Source organism: Malania oleifera, chromosome 1, assembly GCF_029873635.1.
Source record: "Malania oleifera isolate guangnan ecotype guangnan chromosome 1, ASM2987363v1, whole genome shotgun sequence".
Lineage (NCBI taxonomy): Eukaryota > Viridiplantae > Streptophyta > Magnoliopsida > Santalales > Ximeniaceae > Malania > Malania oleifera.
The window spans coordinates 70,836,050-70,847,131 of NC_080417.1; the positions used below are offsets into that span (position 1 = coordinate 70,836,050).

Here is an 11,082-nt window from a genome sequence, read left to right on the forward strand (position 1 = left end):
CTGCAGTGTTTTGATTAGTACTAAGTTGATCATATGTTGCTTGCTTCATGATCTCCATTAATATTTGTTTCATGAGCTCAGAAAGATATCCTCTCATGCAAGGTAATATTTGTTTGAGAGATTGGGAGATAATAATAATAGCATCATTAATTGCCTAGAGCAGGGCCATACAGGAGTAATATTTTACACCTACAATAGATTCATATTTTTATAAAGTACAGATACAAAGTTCTATTATACCATTTGTCATAAGGTCTAAGTTCATAGCAGAAAATTGAACACTGCAATGGCACCAAGTGGCACACATGGTTAAGTCAATGTCACAAACACACAAATTCATTGGTTAAGTCCTGCAATAGCAATTGAAACAACTTTCACAGGCCAACAATAATTACAAGAGCAATACCTCCCAAGCTTTTCTCTTATTGAAAGACAAGGTTTACACACTCTTAACATGTGTAGGAACACCATGCATGAATTACCCTTTTTTCCCATGCCACGTACACGATAGATTAATACATAGTTGATGCCCATAACTGCCTAGGGTCTACAGTTGACAACACCAACTGCCTAGGTAGTGATAGACACAGCCAACATTTTCCAGCAAATCTAAAACAAGTTATGATTACAATTATGTGGCTAAAAACATGCTCAGATGTCAACACAAAAAATTTCCCCCCAGCCAAGCCTGTCTGCTAGCCTTACAAGAAGAAACTGCCAAGTAACTGCCCAGCCAAGTCAACATGTCAACACTGCAAACATTTGACTGACCCTGCATGCTACGTATAGGTCAACAGTTTGTGTCAAGCATGGTTCCCTTTAACCATGACTAATTTCACGTCCCAACATCACCATGTCAAAAAGGCAGTTGACATAATCGAGTTAACCATCCAACCATGTCAACCGAAACCAGTCACCATAAGCAACCTTGTCAAGGACCATATTTTCAAGAACAGGCTCGAACTCTATAGCAGAAAATCAATGATTATGGGTTTCTACAGGATTCAATATTTAAATAGCAGAAATTTCAATGAATCTTAAGGGTGAAAGATGCTATGGCATGAAGTTGTTTAGGAATAAGTCAAGATTTTTGAGACAAAATGACAGATAATATTCATGGGGGGGGGGGGGGGCTAGAGCATAAACGTGCCAAGAAGTGGATTAAGGCATAACCACATCTATTTATAAAAGTTGAGAATGAGGTTTATTGAATAATTCAACATTTTCTATTTAAAGGGGCATTCAATCAAGCTTTTTCACTTCAAATGAACTGATGGATAGGCCAGTCAATGCATAGGTGGGTTGAGTTTGGGCATTATCTATTCAAACTTGGCTCAAATAATAATGGTTTAAATTCAAACTCAGCCCATTAGTTTTAAAGGATTTTGAACTAGATTGGAGCAATTTAATATTTAGAGTATGGTGGGCTGATAATGTGAATAATAAATATGTATCTATATAGCTTAATTAAGAAGTAAATTAGTGTTTAAAAGTATAAATTTTAGGTTTTGAACTTGTATTTGTGTAGACTTGCAAGACACTCAAAATAGAGTAGTTGAGTAATGGGCAAACTATGCTAGTTTCATTTTTAAGTAACTTTTCCTGCTAACTTTCATTTACTATCTATCGTACGTGTGAATTCATTGAATATTTGAACAAATTTCTAAAAGATATGGAATAATGGAAGGAATTGTTTGCCAATTGTTTGTTAGATTAAAAGATTGGCAAATCAGGGGTCTCTTGAAGGAATAAATGCACTGCTTGGTTGTCCTTTACACCTTCCTTCTTCTAAGGTGAGAGATCATGAAACTTGAATTGTTGAGGTCTGACTCTTACATTTTAGAGCAAAACTATTTTCTAGACTTATAAATTCAGTAAATTTACTTTTTTCTTATCATTGGAAATGCATTTGTTTGAATTACATTGTCAATAATTGTTTTGTGTTTGTTTTCCGAGATACTGAGGACCCAGTTCACAGCCTGTTTGATGTATAAGAATGAAGAAATGATGTGAAGAACATATCTGTAACAAAAGAAGCCCAAAAGTAGAAAAAAATACGAGGTTTATTCTGTAAATATATAGATTGAGACTTGTATAGAAAGCTAAAATGTGTTGTAATTTTGTGAAAAAAGGACTCACCTACAAAGAGTTTTAGGGGATGACAATGTATTGATTGTCAAATTTGCTAATAGAGAGATAGACCTCAGCACTTCAACGACCTGTTCTAGTAATCATTACACTGGCTACAAAAGTATTGCAAAAGAAGGAATTCTTGTAGGTTTACGTCGTTATTGATTTTTTGGTGAGTTTTTCTTTTCCCATTCATTCATGCTTTTGGTTTGGTTAATTTTGAAAATTTATGTCCTGATTCCTTTTGTGTTCTAATCATGACTTTTTATTGGTCTGTTGTTGATCTAAGTCAATTCATGATAGTTTTTTGTAAGGAATTCTTGTTGATCTAAGTCAATTCATGCTCTTTTCATGTAAAATTTATTTAGCCTTCTTGCTTTTCCCCTTTAACATTTCTCTAGCAGATATAGACCTTATTTATTTGCCAGCATTAAAGGATTTCAGAACCTGTCCTTGATTTTCCCATACGCCTACATTCTTACAAAAATTTTGAGCTTTGTTGTGCCATTATGAGAATCTGTTTGAAAGCAGAATTAACCCGCCATGCATGGCAAGCTATTGTTTTAATTTTTCATAATTCTCCTTATCCTTTTGATCATCTTTCTTCGATTAGTACTTCTTATGTCAATGTACTAGAGTGTAAGTTTGTGACTTGTCTGTGTGCACATGCACACGAATGCGTTGTGTATGTGTGTGCGGGTTTTATTGTCACAAAATTGTGAGGGAGCTTGGGGAGTGGAAGACAATGGTGGTTTTGACAACCTAGGGGGGGGGGGTGGAGATTGGGGATGATTGGGGTGTTTGGTGTGATTTGAGGGAGATTTTTTATGTAGTCACTGCTAATTCAACAACCCACTGCTGCAAAGTACGTGTCTCTTTCTAGCTTCTTAGGGGTCTTTGCTACAATTCATCGCCCCAGCGACTGTGTTTTTGTTTGTGGAGTTGATAAAAAATTCTTCAATCTCACACATGATGTTAAGTGTCTTGTAAGGATTAATTATGGTTCAAGTTCATGATTGGGTTCTAGACATATATCTTGGAAAATATTTTTAAAAGAGTGTCTCTACATATCCATTTGATATGTCTACCATATCATAGTTCTATATTGAATTTGTACTTGAGAGTTCGATTCACTCTAATTAGGTCATTGATTAGATAGGCAGACCATAACATTATACCAATAATTATTAAATATCTATTAATGTATTTTGAAAGTAAAAAGAAAGGATAAAGTATTCATTCTAATTGAAAACCTCATGCATTTTATATTTCAATTAATTGTCACTAGCTTGTACATACCTTCTAATGAGAGGAGTCACCCGCATCATCTAGATGGGATTGGCACATCATTTGTTCTATTTGCACTTTCCAATCCTTCATGGCTTGCATCTCCGCTTCCCAATTCGAGATCTTTTCTTTCAATTGCTAGTTCTCCGCTTCCACCATTTGCACCCGGATAACCATCGCCTCCTCTCAAGCCTCGGTGGCTCGACGCTCTCGGTCAATCTTAGCACGAGATGCTACACTGAAAGAAGATGATGATGTTGGGGTGACGTATTCACTCCCAAGACCATTCAACCAGTCACCTGATCGTTGTCCAAGCACTTGAGTGTTGATCTCGTCATCCATTATCGGCTGACTGCCCTCTACAATGGGTGCATCCCGTAGCTCAAGCATCCTTGCCTATTTTCAGTCATTAAAATGATGAAAATGAAGAAATAAGAATATAACTAACATTTTGAATAAGATAATGAACTAAATAATCTACTTGACTTATATGTTTCATCTGCGCACCCTAGCACCACTCCCCCGATGTCCTCTGATGTGTTTTCTGATACAGATCCGGCCTCGACTCCAGGTCGCCAGTGACGGGATCACGCTACATTATCATATAAAAGTTCATTAATATGAATTCAGTAGTGTCAATATAAATAAAACTTGTCAAGTGATGGTCAGATAGTTTTGTAGCAATTACCTTTCGATGATTGATGAACAATTTCGAGCCACCACAATGCGTCGTATTTAGTTTGCTGTGATTCGCAGCATTTTTCTCACAAATAGCCTACAAAATAGATGTAATCACTTTTTATTATTCACATAATTATGAAAAAGTAGTTATTGTAATTAATAGAAATACATCACCTAATAGTTAGGGTCGTGAAAATGGTGACACACCACCCGCCAATCCTCTAGGAAGATCTTATCGTATGGGTGCGCTTCTGCCTGATCTCCCATCTCCCTAAAATGGTTGAGCATTTTGCTACGATAGGTCTTAAACTGAGAGCACAGCTGTGTGTTCACCGCCTTTTTCACATGGTCTACAGTGAAAATGTCCATATCAAACTCTTCCTGCATATGAAATATATATATTGAATGTTAGAGAATCTTTAGTGTAATATATTAAAAGTGAAAGAAATGTTTTAGGGTTACTTACCAAGATGTGCTCATATAGAACCAAACGCTGAGCCTCCGTTACCTTTGGCCAGGTGAAGCAAGTGACTGGAGCATATTGGCGACATATAATCCCAAGCTCCCATGACTAGGTTGTGCACCAATCGTCAAGCGGGGCCGTAAAGCCTAGAGGAATGTCGATACGGATCTGCCACCCAGTCCTCTCCAGGTGCTTCTTTAGCGCAACATTCTTCGCTGCATCGCAGCTTGCACTCGTATGTGTCATAGAGGTCGATGCTGAAAGAAAAGTTAAAGAACAACAACATAATCATACACGTGAAATGACAGTAAATATATTATTCTATATCAAATATGCGTAACCTTACCAACGCTGCTGATTATAGACGGCAACTCACCCTGAGCTTGATCCCCAATTGATGTACCGATGTTGGGCTGGGGTCCCAAGGGCTCAGATGGTGCTGTATCATCCCTGACATGCTCAGTCACTCTCGATGATGACCCATCATCCTCACGGGATGATGTCGTCGATAGCCTAGACTGAAGCAAGGGGCGATGACCTCCTGGGGCCATGTCTGCAAAACAGTTCACAAGTAAATATAAGAAGATTGGATATTAAATGGATGCATAGTAAATATATTTTCACCTGTTCTCACATGTTAAATACATGGTGACAACATAACACGCTTACACCCTATACGTCCTCAATATCAGTATCATCCTCACTTTCAAGAGTGTCTTCCTCTTCATTGCAGTACTCAACCATAATTTCATCTTCCCCATCAATTTCATCACTGTCGATGAAGTCAACATGTACAAAGGGTTCAATTCTAATGTCAGTAGTTCCTACGTGTTCTGTCGTGGCACCAACCCTATTTAATAGTATAGGATCGACTCCTTCCTCGGCAACATTGATAGCAGATTGCGTTGCTACGGGATCAGATGGCTGATCTTCTTGGAAAGCATCATCGCTGACACTCTTCTCCCCGTTTATGACTTCTGTAATATCATACAAACTTCGAGGAGGAATTTTTTGGGCCACATGCCATTCACCCTTTAATTTTGTGTCCTTAAAGTATAACACTTGTACTGCCTGCAACATGATTACGCGCTTAAAATGCGTAATTAGGTGTTTTAATTCATGCATTGCAAATGATATTTTGTATTTAAATGCCTAACTACTCTCAATATTCTAACATTGTATTCTATTTAAAAAATTTGGGTTTTATTGAGTAATGGATGAAATTTTGGTGTTTTTTTTTTTATTGCAGAGCAACTGTTGGAAGCTAAAAAAACCGACGGTACTTTGCAATCTGTGCGTAACTCTCTCATCCAACCTCTGATTCAGATGATTCAAGATGTCGTATAAAGATAAGAAAACAATATACAATTTTTGTGTTTTGTGTTTTGCAAAATACTGGCAGCATCAAGGCCGAAATCAGACATGAAGTTAGCATACACCTTTTTATGGATTTTTTTGACAATTCTTCGTAATCTTGGCATAACTTTCTCATACAAGCTTCGATCGAGATGATTCAAAATTCTGGGAAAATATTAAAAAGACCTCTACATCTTTTGTGTTTTAAACTTTGAGATTAATGAGCTGTAAGAGGGTTGAAAGTGGGCTTGAAATAGGAGGGTAGTTCATATACCTTTGAAAAAAAAAAGGAAAAAAAAAAATCAAAAAATGAGATGTGACCCAGCCATGCAGCCAGGTCATCTCATAAGGGCAGTGTGCTCTGGGTACATAGAATGGAAAGAAAAAAAAAGAAGAAAGGAAAGAAAAGCAAAAGGAAAGGATTGAAAAAGGAAAAGTCAAAGGAGGGTTTCCTTGTGGGGGGAGTGCCGTGTGCAAGAAGAGATGAAGGGGGGCAATGTGCTCTGGGCTGGAGGGAGAGAGGCCGCACCATAGGAGAAAGAAAAAAAGGATTTATCTTTGGGGAGAAACACAAGGAAGAAAACACCACAAAAAGTTTCTTGGGAAAATTATTTTTCGGGGAGCTTTCTTGTGGTTTTCTTTTGGGGGTGCTGCGAAGATACACACACAGCCAGCAAAGGAGAGTTGGAAGCACGCAAAAATACTATCTTTTCAGAATCGAAAGGCGGTGAACAACGGCGGGGTTCGGGGTGTTCGTGATGCGCGACGGCGGTGCGGCGAGTGTTGATCTTTCCCGTACGCTCCAAATTGAAGAAAATATGGTGAAATCTATTATGTTGGATTTAATTTTTGGAATGAACTAAATTTTTGAATTCTAGGAAAACGATGTAGCCAGTTTCGAACTATGCTTGCTCTTTGATGCTAATCTGACGTAGTTTTCATTAATGTTTATTTGAATTATTCTACGCTTAATGCTTTTAATTAACTGCCCATTAATTAAATGATTTTAGTCTTGTGATTTGCTATCGAAAGGGGGATTATAGGATAGATCTTGGATAATTCAGCGTAGGTAAATATAGAGATCGAAAGACTTGTATGAACCTATGTAGCATTAAAAATCAAGGGTCTTACTGCGTTCTTGCGTTATTAATTTGCATACTCTTATGTTAAATAATAAACAAGAATAGGTTCCGATTGACTATCGAAAGAGGCTTTTGGAAAAATTGATGATTTGCTAACAAACAGAGAAAACGAAGTTAAATTAGCTAAATGAGTAAAGCATAGTGAGAAACTAGGTGAAATCGGTTTCCTAGAAGTTTTCACCATCATCAATTTGACACGCGATATCCAGTTTTAAATTCTCCTGAATAGTTTATTTAAAGTAGCTTTGTTTGAATTTCGAAGTCTAAAATTATTAATTTTTCTAAATAAAATCAAGGTTAGTAAAATTTCGGTACTTGGTAAAATTAAGACATCAATCCCTGAGGACGATACTCTACACATCATTATATTATAAAACTATGATACTGTGCACTTGCAGTTTGCACCGGTCAAGTTTTTGGCGCCGTTGCCGAGGATTGAGTTTATCTTATTTTTGCCAATATCGATACAAAGTAATCTTGGTTTTAATTTAGAATTTTTTTATATTTTTATTTATTTATTTTCTTTATTTTATTTTATTATTATTATTTTTTTGTACTTCTGGTGTGTTTTTTTTATGTTGGATGCGCAGTGCTAGAATACGTGCCATTATTCCTTTTGATCCAGAGATTGAGAGAACGCTTAGAGCACTAAGGAAAGAGAGGGTATTAGCCATGGAGAATGGACAAGATAATGCACAGCCATTTTCCCTGAAGGATTATGTGTGACCAGTTGTGAATGACAATTATTCGGGTATCAGACGCCAACCCATTAATGCCAACAATTTTGAGCTCAAACCCGCATTAATTAGCATGGTGCAACAGGGCCAATTCAGTGGATCGCCACTTGATGATCCCAATATCCATCTGACGATGTTTTTGGAGATTTGTGATACTGTGAAGATCAATGGTGTTACTGAAGACACCATTAGACTGAGATTATTCCCTTTCTCTTTGAGGGACAAAGCAAGAGGTTGGCTACAATCGCTACAACCTGGGAGTATTACTAGTTGGCAGGACATGGTAGAAAAATTTCTAGCTAAATTCTTTCCACCTGCAAAAACAGCTCAACTCAGGAGTGAGATTGGTCAATTCAAGCAACATGATTTTGAATCACTTTATGAAGCATGGGAAAGGTATAAAGATTTGATTCGACGCTGCCCACAACATGGATTGCTGGATTGGTTGCAAATTCAGATGTTCTATAATGCAAACACGAACTTTAGTTGATGCTGCATCTGGGGGAACTTTGATGTCAAAGACACCTGAGGGTGCTACTGCTCTTTTGGAAGAAATGGCCTCAAATAACTATCAATGGCCAACTGAAAGAACTATGGTTAAGAAAGTTGCTGGAATTCATGAATTGGAGCCGTTTGCTGCACTTTCAGCTCAAGTTGCTTCTTTGTCTCATCAGATTTCATCTTTGACAACCCAGAGGATACCATAAGGTACAGAATATGTGGCAGCTACAAGTAGGACAGATTCGAGTATTGGAGCGAGTCAAGAGCAGGTTCAATACATCAATAATCGGAACTACAATTATCGTGGTGATCCTTTGCCACAATATTACCATTCAGGGCTTCGAAATCATGAGAATTTGTCTTATGGAAATACAAGGAATGTGCTGCAACCTCCTGCAGGATTTGAAAATCATCAAGGTGAGAAGAAGATGTCACTTGAGGATGCCATGATATCTTTTGTTGAGGAGACAAAAGCAAGGTTTAAAAAGACAGATGCACGGCTAGACAACATTGAGACTCATTGTAACAATATGGGAGCCACTATGAAGAACCTTGAAATACAAATTAGGCAACTGGCCACAACTATAAATACCCAATAGAGAGGAACTTTTCCTAGCAACACAGAAGTGAATCCTAAAGAACAATGCAATGTCATCACACTTAGGAGTGGAAGAGAAATTGATAAATCACCAGCGAAGGAAACTATGTCCACACCTACACCTGAAAAGAATGGCCGAAGCAAGAATAAAGGGGAAGAAGAGGAGATTGTGGATGATACACCAAGAGAGACGGACACGCTTCCATTAATTTCATTTCCTGACAATCCTCCTATTCTCTCTACTCTACTTCCTTATCCTCAACGTTTTCAAAAACAAAAATTAGATAAGCAATTTTCTAAGTTTTTGGATATTTTTAAGAAAATTCACATAAATATTCCTTTTACAGATGCCTTGGAACAAATGCCAAACTATGTCAAATTCCTGAAGGACATCATTTCAAAGAAAAGAAGGTTGGAGGAGTTCGAAACAGTGAAGCTTATTGAGGAGTGTAGTGCTATTCTTCAAAAGAAATTGCCTCAAAAATTAAAAGATCCAGGGAGTTTTACTTTGCCTTGCACTATTGGAAATTTATTTTTTGATAAAGTTTTATGTGATCTTGGTGCTAGTATTAATCTTATGCCACTTTCTGTTTGCAGGAAATTGGGACTTGGAGAGATGAAACAAACAACCATTTCTTTGCAACTAGCAGACCGATCCATCAAGTATCCACATGGAATCATAGAAAACGTATTGGTAAAGGTGGATAAATTTATTTTTCCTGCTGATTTTGTGGTGTTAGATATGGAGGAAGACCAAGAAGTTCCGCTAATTCTTGGCCACTGGAAGGGCTTTAATTGATGTTCAAAAGGGTGAGTTAACATTGAGAGTGGATAAGGAAGAGGTTATGTTCAACATCTACCAAGACATGAGATTCCCAGAAGATCCAAGCACTTGCTTTCGGGTAGATGTCATTCAGCAAGGTGAAGAAAAAGTCTTTCAAAAAGATGTACAAGTTGATCACCTAGAATGATCCTTGCAATAGATTACAACACAACAGCTTGTGGGGAGGCTAGAACCTATGGTAGTAAGGACGGATTCTATAATCTCTAAAGGAAAGATGCAACAACCTATATCTCTAGAGTTGAAACAATTCCCTGAGCATCTTCGCTATGCATTCTCGGGTGATGCGTATGAAAATGCAAAAATCTACAAAGAGCAAACGAAGAAGTGGCATGAAAAACAAATTCTCTAGGACAACAGGTTCTACTCTTCAACTCATGATTATAACTCTTCCTAGGGAATATATTTAGAGTTAATGGTCAGAGATTGAAGCACTATTATGGAGAACAAATGGAGAGGAACTGTGCATTTATTCCTCTTGGTGATCCTGGTTGATGAAGATTGAAACGTCTGGCTGGAGACGTTAAAACAAGCGCTTATGGGAGGCAACTCAAAGAGTTTTTCTTTTGTTTATTTCCTTTATCTTTATTATTTATTTATTTATCTATGCACTTTTGAATAATTTATATTTTTGATGTAGGTTTATTTGGCATGAGTACAGAGCTGAAAATTAAACTCGACGGATTCACCAATAAGTCAGGGAAGTTTCTTTCTTTTCTTTAATCCTTCTCATTTTTGAATAACATTGAAAAAAAATGTGTGTGAATATGGATGATTAGGCCATGCGTGATGCTACTTATGGCCTTCATATACCTGCATATAACCTAAGAGTACACACTGGGTCATTTATGTGTAGTTTCTTTTTATATGGCTAAACTAGGAATCGTACCTCATTGAAAGTTGACTAGTAGTGCAATTGTGTTAATCTAGCTATATAAACTTTTGTATCTACATGGTATCTCTTGAGGCTAAAAAAATACACATTCGTGTGACTTGTAGCACTTAGGGTTCCTTGTGAACACTGAGAGAGCGCCCGTGGAGACTTTGACACCTTGTAAGGTACTGTTGAGCCATTTTTTCGCTCTTTTGAGTTTTGACGTCAACTCAGAGTTCATGAAACTCAACTTTCCCTATTTTTTTCTGAATACTCTTTGCACACTAGTCTTGTTTTTTGAATTGCTAGCCTAGAGGTGACATCTAGTGGGGAGATAAAAACTTTGGTCTTGTAGTCTACTCAAGATGTGAAGGCCAAACCACCCCTAGAAATAGACTTATTTCATGGACTCTTGTTCAAGCTTAATGCACATGGGTGGTATGAAAACAATAAAAGAAGTGTTATGATTGTC

At 37.3% G+C, this 11,082-nt stretch overlaps 1 non-coding gene across 1 annotated transcript; it reads right to left on the bottom strand.

Moving 5' to 3' along the window:
• Window positions 1-8,124: 8,124 nt before the first annotated feature.
• LOC131147297 (small nucleolar RNA R71) lies at window positions 8,125-8,231 on the bottom strand. Its single transcript, XR_009134687.1, has one exon. It is a non-coding gene; the product is annotated as a small nucleolar RNA R71 (small nucleolar RNA).
• Window positions 8,232-11,082: the final 2,851 nt, after the last annotated feature.